Source organism: Vulpes vulpes, chromosome 2 (assembly GCF_048418805.1).
Source record: "Vulpes vulpes isolate BD-2025 chromosome 2, VulVul3, whole genome shotgun sequence".
Taxonomy (NCBI): domain Eukaryota; kingdom Metazoa; phylum Chordata; class Mammalia; order Carnivora; family Canidae; genus Vulpes; species Vulpes vulpes.
The window spans coordinates 131099302-131120934 of record NC_132781.1 but is presented as its reverse complement, the minus strand read 5'-3'; the positions used below and the strand labels follow the sequence as shown (position 1 = coordinate 131120934).

At 36.7% G+C, this 21633-nt stretch overlaps 1 protein-coding gene and 1 pseudogene across 21 annotated transcripts in view; both read left to right on the top strand.

Annotated features, from left to right (window-relative positions):
• The window catches only part of PDE4D (phosphodiesterase 4D), a 1410178-nt gene that overhangs the window by 239158 nt on the left and 1149387 nt on the right, over positions 1–21633 (top strand). The window lies entirely within an intron of this gene.
• LOC112908392 (U6 spliceosomal RNA) lies at positions 1868–1967 on the top strand (annotated as a pseudogene).

The following is a 21633-nucleotide window of genomic DNA, read 5'->3' as shown; positions in this document are numbered from 1 at the left end:
GAAGGTGGAGCCATCATAAACAGGATTAGTGCCCTTCTAAGAGGCTGAAGAGACCATAATTCTCCCCTTCTGTCATGTGTGAGAACACAGCCAAGAGATAGCTGCCTATGAAAAGGAAGCAGCCCCTCACTGGACACTCAATCTTCTAGCACTTTCATCTCGTACTTACCCACCTCTAGAACAGTGAGAAATTTCTGTTGTTTATAAGCTACTCATTCTCTGGTATTTTGCTAGACCAACCTGAACTAAGACAATAGTAGGCCAATATTTCTTTGATAAGATGCAGAAAATAATAACCATAAAATTGATATATTAGAAAATAATAACCATAAAAATTGCTGTATTAGACTGATCATTAAATACAAAATTAAGTAAATGAGTAAGCATGCCACCAAAAAACTGAAAATATTTGTAAAGTATGTCTGACTACTCAGAACCACAGGACTGTTGTACCCAAGATTGCGAATCTGAGAAACCACCGAGAAGCCAACACCCATGCAAACACACGAGGGTTTATTTACAAGCTCGAGCTTGTGTCCAAGTATACCCGACACAGCGGAGCAGGGACTTGGACCCTGAGCTGAGTCACTCATCAGGAAATGCATCTTTATGGATCTGGAAAGAACTGAGAGACATTATCACCAATGGTCCTATTATTATGTGAAGGATTCTTCCCTGAGATTCTTCCCCTGTTTCAACTGACACTGAAACACTGTGAACTCTTTGGAAGACAAATGTCAAGGAAATAAATGTTAGGCATTGCTAATTTTAAATGCACTTGCAATATGGTGTCTATTATAATAGAAGTATTTTTATCTGATTTTTGCTATTTATTATCCTTTCCTGCTTTTCAGGTTGAGGAGGCATTATATGTGTTCATAAGTGTTTTTCTTTCTTTCTGATATAAAATTCTTACTTTTTTCCCATTGAAGGAACTCTGTAAGAATAAGGCAAAGTTAATTAAACTATTCTTAAAATGTCTTCACACACACACAAAAAAGATCAGATCATTGTTACATAAAAAAGAACTCTGTACTCAATAAGAAAAAGATAAAATTTTTCAAAGTATGTCAATGAACACTTTACAGAGATACATATATGAATGGTCAGTGAACACAGTAAAGAGTGCTTAATATTTTTAACCTTCAAGGAAATGTATTTATAAGGATATTGAAATAATATTATAACCCACTAGCATGACCGCAATTAAAAATATCAAACCCAAATGTTGGTGAAGATTGGAGCCACTGAACTCTCTCTCCTACATTGCTGGTACAGATATTAAATGGTAAAACTAATTTGGAAAGAGGTCTGTGCTTAAGATTAAAGTTTACCCAGAAGAAATACAAATTCATGTGTAAGAACGACTTGTTAAGATTGATTGTAGCAGTTTTATTTATTATAGCCCTGAACTGGAACCAGCTCACACATTTATCAACAGGAGAATGAATAAACCCATTTTGGTATAGTTGTACAATGGAGTACTACTCAGCGGTAAAAATGATTGAGCTATTGATACTCAAAACAACATGGATGAGTCTTATACAATGCTGAGCAAAAGAACCAATACATCTTGCGTCATTTTCAGGAAGTTCTAGAACAAAACCAATGTAAACTTAAAAAAAATGATAATTGCCTCCGTGAAGTAAGATAGATGAGAATGAGACTTGAGAGAACGTTCTAAGGAGATGGAAATGTTGTATGTTGTCAGGACAATGTGAGTTACATCTGTGTTCCTATATGGCACAATTACACTATCGGGATTTATGAGTCTATTTTGCATTGTCATTTACTTGAACATTTAAAAATGTTAATAACAGCTGCATTCGGGATAAGAATACTCCTCATTTTATATAAGTGTAGCCACGCTCGCTTCGGCAGCATATATTAACGTTGGAATGATATAGAGAAGGTTAGCATGGCCCCTGTGCAAGGACATGTATAAAAGTGTATTCTTCTTTGCTCTGTTTCAAATTTTCCTAGAAAAATATTTGAACAAATTTCAGCTTTTGATAATTTGCCTTAACTCTGAAATAGTGCTAGAAAGATTGAGAACATTTAGAACATTGAAAATAATGGTAGAAACATTTGAGTTCTTCATTGTTTAAGAACCAAAAATTGGGATCCCTGGGTGGCGCAGCGGTTTAGAGCCTGCCTTTGGCCCAGGGCGCGATCCTAGAGACCTGGGATCGAATCCCACATCAGGCTCCCGGTGCATGGAGCCTGCTTCTCCCTCTGCCTATGTCTCTGACTCTCTCTCTCTGTGTGTGACTATCATAAATAAAAAATAAAAAAACCAAAAATTATGTAGTATTTTTGACATTTCAGTCCTTATTTATTGATTTATTTTTAAAGATTTTATTTATTCATGAGAATACACAGAGAGGAGGGAGAGAGAGAGAGAGGCAGAGACACAGGCAGAGGGAAAAGCAGGCTCCATGCAGGGAGCCCGACATGGGACTCGATACTGGGTCTCCAGGATCATGCCCTGGGCTGAAGGCAGCGCTAAACCACTGAGTCACCCGGACTGCCCTTCAGTCCATCCATATTTATTAAGGCACCTATTACTCAATCAGGGCTTTTTTTTTCTTTTTTCTTTTTTTTTTTTTTTAAGAGAGAGTGACAGCAAGTAAAAGCAGGGAGGGGCAGAGAGAGAGGGAGAAAGAGAATCCCTGGCAGACTTCATGCTCAGCTTGGAGCCCAAAGTGTGGATCTATTTCATGATCTCAGGATCATGACCTGAGCTGAAATCAAGAGCCACCAGGTGCCCTAGAGATCAGGGTCTTTTTTAATCAAATGGAAATAGTCACCTGGCTCTGAATTTAGCTTTCTTATGTTTAAAACAATTGTTGAGGATAAATATAAAAATGAGGAAATGTAGGTAGCATCAAAGAATAAAAACTAGTAAATGTGATAAATTATAATTGTACAGATTATAATATTTCTAAACAACTAAAATTTTAAAAAGATACCATTTGACCTCAAGAAGTCCATTTTAATAGAACTACTTAGAGTTATATTTTCAAAGTTAGAAATTGACTTAGAAAAGAGGCAGAATTAGATATAATTTAATTAAAATCACATTCCTCAATTTTAATAATTCTCCAAATGTTGACATTTTTTTTCTCTTTTATCTTGGAAAACTCTTCTGTTGTGATTTTGTATTTGGATTTATTACTGCCTTTTCCAAAGCATCACATAAACATATTGTCATATAATTACATACTAAAAATGAGTGCAGGAATTCCATTTGCTTAATATTTTAAGAAAAAAATCAATGTCAAGTGGTAGTCAATGTTCAGGAATCTTTTTAATCACTCTTCAACTAGGGTAGCTGAAGGAATAGTTCAACAGCTTTCCTGAGAAAATTTTATTCCTTGAATGATGAAAATGGTGAAAATTTTATTCCTTGAATGATGAAGAGATGAAAAGATGATATGAAAAAATATGTCAAAAAAAGAAAAATGATATGTCTTTATAGAGATTGTTACTTCAATATGTCAATATGTGATTTTCTATGTGTGTGTGTGTGTGTGGGTAGAGACCTGAACACACACCATGTGTGTGATGCCTACCTAATGTAAAATGTTGAATCCTGTTATTCTACTTAGCATTTATTGAAATGTTTTCCTGCATAGCTAAAAATGCTGTCTGTGCAATAGGAGCATATCATAATTAATCATTCTTTCATTGTTGGACACTAATATAATATAATATAATATAATATAATATAATATAATATAATATAATATAATATACATTTCTTTAGGGAAAATCTGTGTGCAAACATTTTTATCTGCATTTTGGAATATTCCCTTAGAATAGATTCCCAGCTGTGAAACTGCCAGGTCAAACACTCTTCCAAATTGCTTTCCAAAACGGCAGTTTTCTATCAGTAGAGATATATAGGTATGCTTGTCTCATTGTCCACTTGCCAAACTTACTTACTATTATCTCTGGTTTTGCGATTTTAGATGGAGATGACTGCTTTAGTCTGCATGTCTTAGATGACTTATGAGGATGAAATTTAGAAACCTGATGTTCATGCCTTTGTCTTTCAGGGTTTTAGGATTTTCTTAATGGTTAGCATGATCTCTTCTTTGTCTAAGGATTTTATTCTTATCTCTCATAACAGTTTTTTTTTGTGTATAGGTATTTTTAATTCTATTTTTTGTTTTTAATTCAGATAAATAAATTTTTCTATGGAATCAGGTGATAATCTTTGACACTGATTATTTTGTGCAAAGAACTCCATGGGCAATTGAAATCTTACACTGATATTACCTGAATAGGAGATCGCATGAGTAGTTTGATAATTAATCAGTGGCATATAGTTGGCTTTTATTTTTGGACTGTCATTGCTTTAAACTACAGCTGAAGAAAGCAGATGATTAACGTGTTTCCTCCTTCCCTGAAAATATACAAGACTGGAACCAATATTACTAGACTCTAATGGAGGTTGGCAATGTCAAGATGGTTTGTGGCCATGTCAAGATGTTGAGTCAGTATCCAGGTCATTGCTCATTAAAGATGCTGCTCTTTGGACCAGCGGGAGACCCAGCAACAGGATGCTAACAATTTCTGATTCTTCCTCACATCCCTTCAAGACAGTGCGGAACATTTAGTTCTTTAGCAAACATTCAGGCCTCTTTCCTAAGTTACAGCACTTACTATTTTTCTGTTTGTGTTGTTAGTCTGTGCTTTCTTTTTTTGTAACCATGAATACATAGGGAGAAATAACATTTTAAATAAATCATTATATCTTTGGTTTGTGTCTATATACTCTCCCATTAGTCATTCTATATGTATATTTTTGCATGTGAATGTATAGCTTTTTTCAAATATGGGTTATTCTGTTTTGACAAACCATTAATTATTTTCTGCTCTTCCACAGTCATTTCTTATTAGGTGTGTTATTTCTTAATAATCACCAATCATCAATCTCTTCTTTTCCTTGCTCATACTTGTCTCCTTGAATTCTTCAGAATGTGATTCAGTCTCCATTCTGTTATGACTTATAATTATCTGCTTCTCATATGATTCCCTCTAGTACTTTGTCCTTCCTTTATATTCTTATTGCTTTTGGCTTTCTCCCTCCCTCTCTCTCTCTCTTTCTCTCTTTCTCTCTCTCTTTTTTTTTTCTAAAGTAGGCTCCATGGCCAGTGTGGAGCCCAATGTGGGGTTTGAACTCACGACCCAGAGATTAAGACTCAAACGAAGATCAGGAGTCAAATGCTCAACCAAATGAGCCACCCAGGCACCCCTGGTCTTCTCTGGTTTATATTTCACTTCCTTCCACTCCACCTGTCCCTGGGCCACTGTCCTGTGAAATGGCCAGCCAGATAAAATAAGCATAAGTTCTCTATGCAGTGTGTTTTACTGAAGTCACTAATAGATATCATCCGACTCATACATATGAGATGGGCAGATACAGGTCACTTTATGATTCAACGATCATCTGTAAACATATTAAGAGACATGTTTCTTCTTCATTAGTAAATTACTATACCAAGTGCTATTCATTTTTCCCAAAAGAATTCAGAGAGTTTCGGTACATTAACACACCTAAAAGTAAATGCAGTGGCATTAAATTAAAAGATGTAATGTCAAAATTGTGGTGTCTCTAAAGTGACATTTTTTTGGATGAATTGGAAACACTATTTTAGCTGGGGTTTTCTCATCCTTTTCAGGCCATAAAAAGTTCTGAAAATGGAAATAACTACACATTTAATTACAGTTCCAAAAATTTGCATTCTTGTATGGAGCTGACTTTTTTCTCTTGTCATGCTGTAGCCATAACTGCTGCATTGTCTACTGTTAATTTGCATTTTAATTGAGTTTTAAACATTTAACTAGAGGATGGTCCAATAGGAGATTCTATAACCATCTCAGTAATTGGTAGGCAAGAGTTATTTTTTATTGCTATTTTAGGAGTAGGGAAGTCTGCCCTACAGGGTTGGGGAAATAACTGATAACCTTTGAAGCAGGCTCTCTACTTTGGGGCTGTCATGAGAAAAACAGAACAGAATTTAGGAATGGAGATATTAGAAGAGACAGATGGTGAGAGGTTATAATCATTTCTAGATCACTCAAATCTTCTGAAATTTATGCCAGATTTTTTTTTTCCAATTAGGGCAGCATGTCATGCTTATTTCGAGCTTCTGTGGACACATTTAAGGCAATTCTAATGGACTTTGCATGCTTTTATGTTTCTTTGGGTCTTTGAGGAGTTTCTGACACAGCCTACATTGGATTTTGTCAGCATTTTCAGTAACCGACAAATTTTAACATAAACGTTTCTAAAACGTTTTTTGTGAAACCTCTCTGCAGAAAGATATGAAAGTAAGATGACTGATTCTTAGATTGTATGCATTTAGAAGAATCTTCTTTTAGTTGCAGAAACCTAGTGATATAGTGTGTGTCTTCGATGTGAGTCAGGGGGAAGATTTTAGTAGGCCTAGCAGCTATTGATTCAAATATAATTATACATGTTGCTTGTGTGTTTTCTCTTAGGTAAATCAGCGGCTTTAGTTTATTATGAAATTAGCAATACATAAGATGATTCTGTGGAATGAATTCTCAAAAATACAAGGTACATATGTGACATAATCTGGTGACTATGAAATGCTCTAGTGAAATACTCCTATCCCATTGTGATCCTCAATGCTCTAGTTGCAATTACGGTTGCGGTGTCAAGAATAAAATCAATTTGATGTGGGATTGAAAGTAACAAAAATACTTTATGCTCTCTGGAGAAAATATGAACGATTCCTTATAAATGAGAAACTTCAAAATTAAAACATAAAATGCTAGCTATAGACTCCTCAGCATGACTCTCAAACTTTTTGAAATAAACTTTTCTGAGTGTTGGGTTTTGAAATCTCTGAGTACGTGAGGGTGGTCTCTGAAACAGCATTCCCAGTTACATAGTTAGAACACTTCTTTGCATATATGTTTTACCAATTAACTATTTTTACCCCAATTCTTCCTATGTTCCTAGCAATGTACTAAAAGCTGTGCCTTTGATGAACTTTTCATTTTGTTTTTGTTTTGTTTGAGGTATAGAAGACCAAATAAAGAAACCTGCAACTTCTGGAGTTAAGAAAGCACATTTGCATTTTAATCAAGGAATCTCCTCCCCGGGGATTGACAAAAACTCATAAATGTGTAGCGGGATTTTGGAGGTCAAAAGTAGAAGTTGTCCAGCATTATGGAGTAGGCCATCATTTAATCTCTTACTCTAAGTGTATTTCATGTAAGATAGAGATGAAGGATCCATGCCATTTATGATGTTATCCTGGAAGAAGACTGATGAGAGGAAAATGGTGCTTGGCAGTTTGAGAGAAAAAATATACATGGAGTAGTTAGTGTCAGGACGTCCTGAGTGTCAGTAGCCTTTGAGGAAACACAGCACAGTGTCAGCAGGACACAAGGTTGTAGAAGTAGACCCTATTCCATTGGAATATTTCTATTACTTCTAGAAATAGAACTTCATTTAATTAAAATTTTGTTTAGTGTCAGGCACATTATTGATGCAGAAAAAGTTCTTGCTAAACCAACAAACATATGCTCCCTTAGAATGCTGAAGGCCTCCTACATGGGGTGATAGAGTCAGACCTCTCCCTCTAGGAGCTTACAAATAAAGGAAAGGTACACAAATAGCAATAATCACATAGAATACCTAGAGGTTGGCCAATGAAGGCTATGGGCAATAACTGATTTAGGAATTCAGTCATTTGAAACCATTTTAGCAGCCGGAGGGATAAATGATAGAAACATCCAGGGAAAGGATAAAAATTTCCTGTAGGGTGGGAAAATGAGGCAAGATTAGATACTGCTGTAAGCAAGGCATTTGAGCTGGGTAGGATTTTTATATTTAAAAATCTGAGTGTGTGTAGTGAAAAAGGAAAGAGTGGCCCATTCTAGATTGAAGGAATTAAATTTACTAATTTTTGTATTCTACATTTATTGATTGCCTCCCACGTACCAGACACTAAGTGCTTGGAGCATGGGATAAATAAGAACTTTAGTTCTATCTTTGAAGAGAACCCACAGGATCATTGTACAAATATAAGCTAAAGGCAGCCCTTGGTGCTTTCATGCCTGAAGGGGGCGCATTTCCTACACAGAGCTCCAGGATGGTCTGGGTTCTTTCACTCCTCAGCCCAGCTAGCAGCTATGTGAGCTCCATAATCCAGCTGAGGGTGCATTCTTGTTGTTGTTAATAGCCCTTTTAGTACAAGCTTTGTACTAAAATTATTCATGTACTTATCTTCTCTCTAGACCTTAAGTTCTTGGAGGCCACAAAATTAGGTTTTTATCATCTTTGCATTACTTTGTGGTATCTAGAATGGTGCCTTACACACAGAGTGGGCATTAAAGACTTTAGGAATGTAATCATGTTTTGTATTTCTCAGAAAATAAAACATATCTTTTTGAAGGCATGTCTGTGGGATAAAGTATCCCATCCTTATGCACCATCCACCTCCCTAATCCTACCTTGTGCAGTTTCTAAAGTTGTCTCGTGATGACCAGTGATGGCAAGTGTTTGAGTTGAAGCCACTCTTGATACTAAATTGTTTCTTGAACTATGAACACTATCAGGCATTTTAACTTTCTCATCCCTCTGTGGCTAAGCTTTTTATTATTAAAAAGCTTATTATTAAGGGAAGGGACAGCTGAACATCAGCAAGCTACTCTTTCATTTATTTTTTTGGAAAGTGCTCATTAAAAAAAAAGTCACCTTTACCCAATTTCACATTCAATTTAAGTTCATCCCTACCTATATGACACTAAGTCAATATTCTGAGATTGTTTAGGAGGCTTCTTATTTTTCTCAGCTGTAAAGTCAATTACCTTTCAAATGATTTTATAGCTGACAGTAAATGGTCCATGAAGTATATGAATAAAAATGAGGGCAAACATTTCATGGTTAAATATTATAATGGTAGTCAGTGTAATGGACTGAAGTTTCAAAAATAATCAGTGATGAATTACTTAGTGGCTACATGAAATTATGCTGTTATGATTTCTACAGAAGTATCATTTGCAGGTATTCTGACACACATCTTAGCTGAGTTGTAATTTATGATGTTTTATTTTATGTAAGCAAGTGTCTGTATGGTTTTAGAGTAAGAACATCTGTGGAGATGAAATATAAGAAAAATGAGCTGTGACTTGGTTTCATCATCATAAATGGTATTTGAAAATGTTGATATCTTTGGAAAATATACTTAAATATCCATCATTGCTTATCACATTTCATGGGAATGGTATAATTGTATAGCTTCTTCCAGAGTGTGTATATATCCCCTCTGTCATTGTCACAGACTACTACTAGTTCTTAAATAGTTCCTATGGCATTTTTAAGAATTATCATGTTTTCTGGGTTGTTGTGACACAGATTGATTGTAGCCATGCCTGAACTCATGGTAAGGGGAAGAGCAAGTGGAGTATTAAATGAGCATCCTGTTTACCTGAAGTTGGCCAACCAAAATTCCTTCCTTGACACTATTCCATCAACGCTTTTTGGCCAGAAAGAAATCAGTCTGTCCCTTTTACACATGCACTATGAGGCATTTCAAAATGCTTTTCAAATCTTGGAATCTGATGACTGCATTTTAATAGCCTTTTTTTTTTTTTTTAAAGATTGTGTTTATTTATTTGAGAGAGAACCCTAGCAGAGCCAAGGGGCAGAGGGAGAGGGAGAAGCAGATCCCTCAATAAGCAGGGAGCTTGATGCAGGGGATTCAGTGTCAGGACCCTGAGATCATGACCTGAGCCAAAGGCAAATGCTTAACCGGCTGAGCCACCCAGGTGCCCTTGCATTTTAACAGTTTTAGAAACATGCAAAGTCAGTCATGTGGTCCACTGGCCTGTATTTATAAGTGCCATTCACTTGTCCAAGTTTGAGGTCATTTTTAGTGCACCTCGTTGTTGATGACATTGAGAAGTTGCGGCAGCACGTGAGAGTCTATGAACTTGGGTGGAAGTGCACTAGAGCTGGCACATCGTATCTCTGTGCTCACTTTAGTAGTGTTGGAGTCACACAAGCTTTTTCTTGAAGAGGAGCTGTGGGATAGAAATCTTCCTCTGCTGCTGCTCCTTTGCATCCTTTATTTTCTGAAACTTCATTTTCTTATTTTTAAAATCCAGACAGCATTCGCTGTTTTTTTTCTCTATAATTTTTATTTATATTTATGTATTTTAATTAAGGTGATTTTCTGATTGTAGAGAGGAACTTTAGGGAGGTTCCTTTTATTTCCTTTCTAAATAAGTAGGCCTTTGCAAAAAGCCAAATGCTTAAGAAGTTAACAGCAGAATATCTCATATCCCATCTTCTGTTAATCAGCTACCTGGATCAACTGATGCTCTCTCTTTCCTCCATAAAGTCTACATGCTAATGTCTATGACATTCTAGAAGGCTCTTCTTTTGCACATCAATGTGTATTTTGGCCCCCCTTGTGGTATGTATGTTTATCACGAGTCCCCAATCTGTTGATGGCAGTTGTACTTAGTTATTTTACTATATAACAAATTATTCTGTAAACTAATGTATACAAGAGGAATGTTTATATGAAAACTAAAATAGAGTGCTAGTCACTTTGCTAGACAAAAATTGCTTTTGAGTTAGGTATGGGTAAGCCAGTCACAAAGGTTGTGAAAAATGTGAATGACTAAGCATCATAGCACGATTCTCAAGTCAGGTTGCTTCTCAGGTGTCTTTAGCTTTCTTGCTTTATTATAAAGAACACAACTGGAAATGGTGGATGATGCATAGTGGATATGCTTAACAGGATGTAGAGATCTAACTAGAAGATCTATACATAAAGCAGAGGCCTCGGCCCTACATCAAAGAAGTAGTAAACTGTGTACTCTTAAATATTTTTATAAAGAATGTATAAGATATTATTTTTAAAGATCCCTAACTTCAGTATATTTATTTGATAAACCAGCTAACTCTATATTCTGAATGTGTCAGATAAGAAAGCTTCTAACACCAAGGTAAATTAAAAGCCAGGAACTCCTCTTCCCTTTACACATGGGAAGGAAGATGAGTGAAATGTTAGTGATTCTCATAACTCTTGGATGTCCTGATGGTGGAGAAGCATCTTCAGGTAAACCTGTCTGGTGTGGATCCAGAAGAAAGATTTTCCTTGGTTGATCTCTGAAGCTGCCACAGCTGTGGCACAGATGACGAGGGTGTCCTGTTGCCTTGGATTATCCTGGAGAAATGCCGCTAAGGCCTAAGGCCTCCTTTTTGTGACAGCCCATCTCAGAGTGAACCGCCAGGCTTTGTAAACCTTAAGCCAAAAGAAAATCACACAATTATTTCTCATATAATGCATTTGTATCTTAATTCAAACTTCAATATTATAGGCCTATACTCATCAATTACTCTAGAGAACAGTTTGGTGGCCAAAGAAAATGTCCCTAAAAAGTGCCACTTGAGAGTTCCCTTCCCTAGGTAGGAGGTTATCTCAGTGACCTCTTGCCCATGTGATAGCCCTACTACTGAGAGACTTTATAATAGCATCAATACAGGCAAACCTGTCTTTCATTATTCATTTTTATCACCAATTGACTTTTAATTTCTTGGAGATGAGTTAGTAGTCATATTAGTGCCCCCCATACTATCTCGCATAGCACCTGAACCAGAGGTAATCATAAATAAAGAAATAATGATCAGGTTCCCAAACTGGGATATTCTGTACTTTTGCATGACAGTTTTAACAGAATTTTGTCTCCTATGCCAAATTGCAGTTTTACCATATTGCGTGGTTGGCTCATGTTTCATCTCTCCATTCATGGTGCTAGTTGTTATAGATGGTCCTGTGTATTTTGATGTTGAGACTCTAAGGTACTCATTCAGCTGGTTTCTTAGAACTGGATTAATATGAGAAAGACTTTTTTTTTTCTAATAGTGAACTTCACTCAGTACGTGGGAAATTCATGCAGTCCTGGCCTGCTGCTTTTCTGTGGATAGATGGCCGCTCACGGACTTTCATTTGCCTCCCTCAAATATAACAACAGCCCAGAGGTGAATTATTCAGACAGTGTAGATACCCTGGGAGACCTGGCGTATTTTGCAGGCACTGATGTGATATAAACCAATCAACCCAAATCTTTTATGTCTCCTTTCCATATTGTAACTCCCATGAGGTAAAGCATTAAGCTACATTAAGCCTCATAAAGAGAAATTTGAGTTCATGATGTGTAACTTCTCAGTAATGGTAATTAGTATAATCTGCTTTTTGAATTTGGTAACTGATACTTGGGGAAAAAATGTTACCAGATTTCTCATTTCTATTTAAATATTTAAGACCGAAAACTTTTTTAGTAGAGCACTTAGTACCTTTCACAAAGCTTTGTAAGTGGCTTTGATTGTATGCAGAATTACACCAAATGATCTGGAGCAGACAGCTTATGAAATCAAGAACATAAACATAATTTATAACACTTATAAGAAAAAAGTATATTTTGAATTTTAAAGTATGAGTAAAAACTGAAGTTGAAATTTTTGCAGAATCAAATATCTCCCCCATATCAATCAGAATTTGTAGAAAAAAGTAGAACTAAGATAGAACAAAAAATGTTCAAGACTCCTGATAGAAGAGTAGGTATCCATCTGTGTAGATATCATTTAACCTGTGGGCACAAGATGTAGATAATATTAGAAAACATGATAATATAGTACATTTTACTCATAATTATGGTCAGAAATGTCACTATCCCTCTCTCATTAATTGACAAAATAAGTAGAAGATCGGTAAGAATATAAAAGACTTGAAAAACACAATCAGTTAACTTGTCCTAATGACATTTTTAGAGCATTCCAGCAGCAGAATATACATTCCTTTCAAATTCACACAAGACGTTTACAATGATAAATTATATTTTGGGGCCATCAAAGTCAACTCAGTACATTTAAGAGTATTATAGTGTATGTTCTCTAAGCACAGTGGAATTAAATGAAAAATCAATAATAGAATGATACCTGGAAGGATCCCAAATATCTTGACACTGAATGGCATACTTCTGAATAACCCATGTGTACTTTGGTGATCTGTGTTTACCAAAATGGTATGTCCATGTCTTAACTCCTGGAACCTGTGAATGTAACCTTATTTGGGAAAGGGTCTTTGGAGATGTAATTGAGCATTCAGGATATTGAGATGAGATACTCTTGGATTATCCATGTGGACCTGACTCCAGTGAGAGATGTCCTTATAAAGGAAACAAGAGAACAAGAGAAGATGCTGTGAAGATAGAGGCAAAGAAGAGTTCTATAGGCAGAAGCCACCAAAAGGTGGAAGAGACAAGACGTGGAACCTGGAGGCTTCAGAGAAAGTGTGGCCTTGCCAACTCCCTCGTTTTGGAGTCTTGGTCTCCCGAACTGTGAGAAAATAAATTTTTGTCGTTTTATGCCACCAAGTTTGTGGTAATTTCTTAAGGTAACCATAGGATAAGAATACACCATGGGTCAAAGAAAAAATGTGAAGAGAAAGTACTAAGTCTTTTTGAATGAATTGGAATTGTTCAAGCAGCATATAAAAGTTTGTTTATATGTAACTCATGAGTTACCGACTCATGAGTCGGTACTTTGGGAAAAATTTAGGGGGCTGGATGCCTGGATTAGAAAAGAAGAAATGTCGCAAATCCATGACCCCAGCTTCTACCTTAAGAAACCGAAAGGAACAAACTCAAAGGAGAAAAAAAAAATCACTAGGCTGGAAAGAGAAAAAATTGACTCAGAAATTAATGAAAATTGATTCTTTAAGATTAATGATGTTGATATCCTAATAGCCAGGATAGATGGAGAAAAAAATAGGCAACCCAAATTACCAGTATTAAAAATGACAGGGGTGACATCACTACAGATTCAGCAGTTATTAAAAGAAGAATGAGGAGATAATGAAGGTTAATGAAGGAGTCAGTTGCTCAGCTGTCTTCCCCTGTCCTCAGCCTTCAGAAAGTTTGTGCCTTTGAGGGAAGGCCTATATGTCTCAGGGTCAGGCCTGTGCCCGCCTCTAAGAATAAGGTTCTATAGGATCTTGTCCTTCACATGAGCTCTCATGTAGTGTTGAACACTTTTTTTTTTTTAAGATTTTATTTATTTATTCATGACAGAGAGAGAGAGGCAGTGACACAGGCAGAGGGGGAAGCAGGCTCCATGCAGGGAGCCCGATGTGGGACTCGATTCTGGGTCTCCAGGATCATACCTCAGGCTGAAGGCGGTGCTAAACCACTGGGCCACTGGGGCTACCCAGTATTGAACATTTTTAAGGGTTCAGCTGTTTTCTCCTTACTCCTGTCATCACAGATTTGTTCTTCCCATCAAACCAAGGATGGGAGTAGTGGTGAGTCTCTTTTTTGCTGGCACGTATTCCTTCCTTTCTGAAACTTAGTTGATTTAGCTTTCTTTCTATCCCTCGTTCTCTGGAGATTAAAAGAAATAAGCGATCATGGTTTTGGACTTACTTGGCTTGGTCTTGTGACGTTAGGAAGAATGGGCTGCCATAACAAAATACCACAGATTGTGTGGCTTAAACCATAGACACTCTAGAGGCTGGAAGTCCAAGGTCAAGGTGTGGGTAGATTTGGTTTCTTCTGATGGCCTCTCTCCTGGGCATGTAGATGCCCACCTTCTCACTGCATCCTCACATGGTCATTGCTCTGTCTTTACATCCTAACTTCCTCCTCTTACAAGGATATCAGTCAGATTAGGGCCCATATTAATGGTCCCCCTTTAAAATGACCTTTTAAAGGACCTATCTCCAAATACAGTCACATTCTGAAGTCCTGGAAATTAGGGCTTCAACATGAGAATTTTGGATGGACACAATTCAGCTGTAATATTGTACATAATCTGGGCCTCCGTTATTTCCTTGACTTCATATCCAATTACTCTAGTCTTTTAAACTATCAGCCACACCAGCCTCACTGCTGATACTAGAACATGCCAGGCATGTTCTTGTTCAAGGGCATTTTTACTGGTTGTAAGTCTGCTGAGGTAGTTTTCTCATCAAGGTATCCACTGGCTCAGTCTTCCATCTTGTTCAAGTCTTTGCACAAATTTTCCCGTCTCTTTGAGGCCTCTCCTAACTCCCTTTAAAATTACAATCTTGATCTCGCTGCATTATTTAGTCTTCACAGTCCTTGCCACCTTCAAGCTTAACATAATATTTATTTATTAAGTGTGTTGTCTTCTACCCTATCAGCATGTGACCTCCATGAGGGCAGGAATTTTCATTTGTTCACTGATGTCACATTATCCCAGGGCATGGCACATAGTGGGTCTTCTATAATGATTCAGTGATGAATGAATTGAAAGGATGCATTTTTTTTTTTTTTTTTTTGGTGATGATTAGCTCCATCGGGTTTCTAAACAAGATTGTGATGATTTCCAGGAGCCGCTATTTAAAAAAAAAAAAAAAAAAAGAAGCATGGTTCTACTGCCATTAAAAACCCTAGAGGCTCCATATTAGACCAAATTAAATATGTTACCATAGGACTTCCAACTTATAATATACAAATGCAATCTTTAGTCTCCACTGGTGACACAGATCAAATGCAGCATATCACAGGTGTTTACATTTTGCAATCCTTTTTTTCCTGAATCATCTTGGGTGATTAATGTTCCTGGACTCATTTAGGGAAAGATATCTATATTTAGGTCTTTCTCCTGTTTTCTTTTTTTTTTTAAAGATATATTGCTATGTCACATAAATTTCAAACAGTTTAGGTTCTTTGAGAATGAGGATGACCACTTTGTTTCATATAGGAAGAATATTGTTTGAAACAATACTATTTCTTTTGCAGTATAATCTGTTTAATTTTGTATTTCCTCTTTTTCTTATCTTTTCTGAGTTTGGGTTTTGTTAAAACTACCATGAATGAAATTTATTCTCCTTGAAAATAAATTCTTATAACTCCCATAGATATTTTTTTGTGTCATTTAGAATGATTCTAGATAGAATTTTTCAACACTCAAAGTTAATATACTTGGGAGTGATGGTGTGGTGTTTGTATGCTTGCGTAGTGAGTGGAAGAACCCTCATCTTTGAAATATGTGGCCTGTACTCTGAATGAAGATAAAATGAGGATATAAGGGAAGAGTGAACTTGGGTAAAGAAAATGAATAGAAAATAGAGGAAGTAGAAATATAGAAATGACTGAAGAATATTTAGAAGAAAAGAGCAGAAAGAAAACAAAAAAGTGGAAAAATGGCTTTAAAGAAAAAAAATAGAAAAAAGATGAGTAAGACCAAAATTTGTTGAGTGCCAGCCATCTACCGTACTTTGTGCTAGTTGGTAATCCTTTAACGTATATAAATCCTTCCAATAATCCTCTGAAATAGGCATTATCATAATAATTTATAAATACACAAGCTGGTAAATTAAGTAATTTAGTACTTTTAAACTTTTCTGCTCTTTACACATGCAGAAATGATATTCATATTTGAGAAGACATTGAAGTTGATCATAGACCAGTAGTTTAAAGCTTTTCATAGCTTCACAGTCCACTCATCTATACTGAGGGTCGGCATGATCAATATCTCTGCAAACTGAAATTTATTCGCAATCTACTCAATTGACAAGATAAAAAGTGAACTATCTAAGATAATACAGTTGGGAAATGACAAAGCTTAAAGTTTAAATTCAAGTCTTTTGGAATTCATTGTCCACATTTTTCAATTGACCTAGAGCTCTATGGATGAATGATCCCCCCCCTTGAGGAACTTATGGTCTATGGGGGAAGAGAGAGATAGTAGAAAAGGACTGTAATGGATCATAGGGTTTAGAAATAATAGGGAAAATGGAGGAAAGAAGCATTATTCAACTTGGTTTTCAGGAATGAGTAGAAGTTTTCCAGGTGGGCTAGAAAGGAAAGAGGGAGAAGGTATTCCAGGCAGTGGGAATCACATGTGCAAAGGGGAGATGATAGCTGTACCACAGAGATGACAGTGGAGAGAAGCAGAAGGAATGAAGCTGAAGTATTCTGGGATGGAGAATCAGTAAATGTAGTGACTTTTTAGAAACGGTGAATAAAGGATGATCGCAATTACTGTCTTGGTTTCCTTGGAAGTTAATGGGTCAGTAAGGAAACACTGAAATAGTGAAATCTGTAGGAAGAGCAGATTTTAACAGGAAAGACAGGAAGTTTGGTATTGGATAAAGTGGACTTCAGAGCAAAGAAAATTACCAGAGACAGAGAGGGTCATTATGTAATGTTAAAAGGGCTGTTTAACCAAGAAGACAGCATTTCTAAATACGGATGAAGCAAATGACAGAGTTGAAAATACAGAGCAAAATTGATAGAACAGAAATAAAAAACAGGCAAATCCACTATTATAGTCATCGATGCATTTCTCTCAATAATTAATAGAATAGCTTAGCTAGGAAATCAAGGATATGGAAGAAGTCAACACTGTCCTCACCCAACAGGATCTAATCAGCATTCAAGAACATTCCACTCAACAACAAAATACACATTTTTTTCAAGCATCTACAGAAACTATGCCAACATAGATCATATTTGAAGACATAAAAAATTTCATTTTGAAATAATTGAAATCAGGGGCACATGGGGAGCTCAGTCAGCTAAGCATCTGTCTTCAGCTCATGTCATAATATCAGGGCCCTGCGATGGAGTCTGCCTCTGGCTCCACTCTCAGGGAGGAGTCTGCTTCTTGCTTTCCTTCATCCTTTGAGTCTCCCCATTTACGTAATGCACTTCCACTCTCCTTCTGTCAAATAAATAAAATCTTTAAAATAAAATAATTGAAATCAGACAATTGTGGTCCTCTGACCATAATAGAATTAAGCTAGAAATCAATCACAGAAGGAGAACAGGAAAATTTCTAAACACCTGGAGACTAAACAATGTTTTAAAAGAGTTCATGGGTCTCAGAGGAAATCTCAAGGGAAATTTAAAAAAAAAACAACAACAAACTGAATAAAAGTAAAAATGCAGCATATAATTTGTGGGGCACAGCTAAAGCTGTCCTGAGAGGGAAGTTTATAGCACTAGATGCTTCTGTTAGAAAAAGGGAAAATGACTCAATCTAAACTCTTACTTGAAAAGCCTAGAGAAAGAAGGCAAGAAAAAAACAAAAACTAAAGCAAACAGGAGGGCTAGAATTGGTTTTGCAGACTGATTGGAGAACAATGACTTACTCAGTATTGGTTCTGTTAAAAAATGTAATTTGTTAAAAAATATACTGTGGGCTTCAAAGTGCCAATATCCAATTAAATAAGAATAAGCAGAAAATGAAGTTAATAAATTGAGTTGATAGTGTCTGTGATGATTAAAATAATGATTACTTATGATGACCTTTTTTTCAACCACAACCAAACATGTCTCTGAAAATGAGTCACTAAGGATGAAGCAGCATTTTTCTTTCTGCTTTGATTAATCAAAATTTATCTTACATTAAAAAACACTTTGGTAATGAGTTTAGCCACTGTTTAGAAGATATTTGCTTTTCATGATCATTTTCTTGTTTATGTAATCAGGAGCAGAAAAAATATCTTTACCAGTAGTTCTCAACATTGGCTGCAAATTAGAATCATTTGGAGAGCTTTAAAACATACTGATGCCTAGATTCCACCTAGGGAGATTCTGAGCTAATTGGTGTGGAGCAGAAGTTCTCAAAATATGGTCTCAGACCTACAGCAGTGGCAGCACTTGGGAACTTGTTAAAAATGCAGATTTACAAGCTCTACCCCTGCTTTAAGCCTTTCAAGTGAGGGATGCCTGTGTGGCTCACTGGTTGAGCATCTGCCTTTGGCTTAGAGCGTGATTCCAGAGTCCTGCATTCAGCTCCTGAAGGGAGCCTGCTTCTTCCTCTGCCTATGTCTATGCCTCTGCCTCTCTCTCTGTGTCTCTCATGAATAAATAAATTAAATCTTAAAAAAAGGAAGACTTTCAAGTGATTGTGAGGCAGTGTGTTTCAAACTTTAATGGGCATATAACTCTTCTGGAGAATCTTCTATAAATATAGATTGAGGTTCCTGGTCTGGTATGAGGCTTGAGATGATTATTAGCAAACTCCCATGGGACCCTAATGAATAACAAGGGTCTACAGGACACTAGACACTTGCGCTTTTAAAAACTTCACAAGTGAGAATGCAGCTAAAGGGGACAACTGCCAATAGGCCACAAAACTCACATGATCTTTCCCAGGTTGCCTGTCCCCAGGTTGTGGAGTCACTGAAGAGCACATACCCCTATTCCCTTTCAAGTGATGGTGACTGTCTTAAGTTTCTTCTCATTTGCGTAAGAATCCCAGTTATGATGGTGTCATCCTTATTTTCCAGAACAAATATTGAGCATTCCGCTTTCTATGTTCCTCTACACTCCCACTGTCATTTGCCTGACCCACTATCTTTCATGGTTTTCCTCCTCAATACCAGTTAAAAATTGGCTAATGTGATGAAATAATCATTCCAGTACATTGGGAGGGAGTTAGATCTCTCCCCTTTAAAGTAACGTGGATCTTGAGACAATGCCTTGAGACTAATATCTTCAGAGAAATCTCTTCTCCTTTTATACATTCTTACTGGGCATGCATATCTTGTTCCAGGGTTATCAAGAAACACCCATGTTCTGATAATTTGAACTCCACCTGGCTGGGACAGATCTCTCTCTCTGACCAGTCATTTATTGGACACCTTTCCTTAAATTTCTCAAAGTGCCTCAAACTCAGTGTGCCCCTAATAGAACTAATTTTCTCCACCATATCTATTTGTCTTTCTGCACTCTCTCAGTGATAAGTAACTGGGGAGTCATCTTTTACTCTCGCTCTTTCATTCTACTCCAAATGGAACTTGTTGTTAGGGTCCATGGATTCTATAGTCTTGAATCCATCTACTCTCCCCATGATGACAGCCACTACTCTGGTTCATGTTCTCTTAAATTGCAGTGTGCTAACTTACCTCTCTGCCTTTGGGCTGGCCTTTTCTTGCCCATTTACCATATGGCTTCTAGAGTGTTTATTCTTGTCACTTCTCATCTTTATTATTTTAAAGATTTTTATTTTTATTTATTCATGAGAGACACAGAGAGAAAGAGAGACACACACACAAAGACACAGGCAGAGGGAGAAGCAGGCTCCATGCAGGGAACCTGACGTGGGACTCGTTCCCAGGACTCCAGGATCACGCCCTGGGCGGAAGGGAGGTGCTAAACCGATGAGCCACCCAGGGATCCCACTTCTCATCTTTAAAATGCTTCAGTGACTCTCTGTTGCTCTTAGAGTTAAGTCTAAACTCCTTAATATGACTTAAAAATACTAGGATTAAGATGTACAAACTTCCAGTTTAAAAATAAGTCACAAGGATGTATAGTACAGCATAAGGAATATGGTTAATAATATTGTAATAACTTTCTATGGTGGCAGATGGTGACTACACTTATGGTGCTGAGCATGTTGCAATGTATGTAATCACCAAACCATTATGTTGCACACCTGAAACTAATAAGATATGTCAACTGTACCTCAGTTTAAAAATCAGTAAGAAAAAAATGATTAAGGGTTCGGTACTTTGCTGACCTTTTCCTGGAATTCTTTCTGTCTTAATCGATGCATTTTCCATGTGCACCATTTTCTCGGTAAGCCTTTAAGTAGGTGATGCCTCTACTGAGTGTGTTTCCTTTTTCCCATGTGCCTAATCCTTACTCTTTTTTTTGTTTTTTGTTTTTTTTACCAAGGTACTGCTTGTGAACAAATGCCATCCTTGACCCCACCCCTCAGGCCTTACCTACCTTCCTTTTATTATGCTCTGTGTTGGAGTGATCACGCTGAGCCTCATTTCCTTTATGTGTCTTTCTCAACAGGATCCTCAAGGTAGAGGTTACCTTTGTCACCACTGTGTCCTTAGCATCAAGCCCAGTGTCTATATTGCAGTCTATCTTCAAACATATTAATAAACAAAATTCCCAGAAGTATGTAGAAAGGAGCTTGTCATGGCAGCTCAGTGAGAGAGCAGTGTTGAGGTAGTTAGAACTGTTAGAAAGACACAAATGGCTTTATGGGAAATAGCTTCTCAGTTTATCACAGTTCTCATAGAAGGATTTCTGAGAAGGTAGACCTAAGATAAGTGGAGGAGTATTCTAAATAGTTGAATAGCATATTTTCTCCTTCCACAGTATCATAATTTATAAAAGGATGTTAGTGATTATATTATTTATATGCTTACAGCAGTAATTTATTTATTTTTTTAGGTTCCATTTTCTTCGACAACCAAATGGAGATTCTTGTTTTACTGACACAATTCCATACTCTGAATTCTCACCTCTTCTTTCTACTTTGGTTCTCTGATTGTATGAGCTACATTTAATTAGCCTGGTGTACACTTAATTAGCAGTAGGGCCAAGAAGAATAAAGCTCCTTTAGGTTACAGAGCTAGCGCTTTCCTTTGGTGAGTGGTGAAGCCAGGCCATTCTAAAAGTTTTCCACATCTATGGAGCTCCCTTTTTTTAGGGAGTTACAGTTCCAGACTTTGAAGTAAATGCCAGGTTTGAAAGATTGCAGTTCATTTCCTACACATGAATTTGCCTAGGGAAATTTTTGTAACATAACCCAACATTGAGTGAATAAACAGTGAATGAATAAGCGTGTGGATTGGT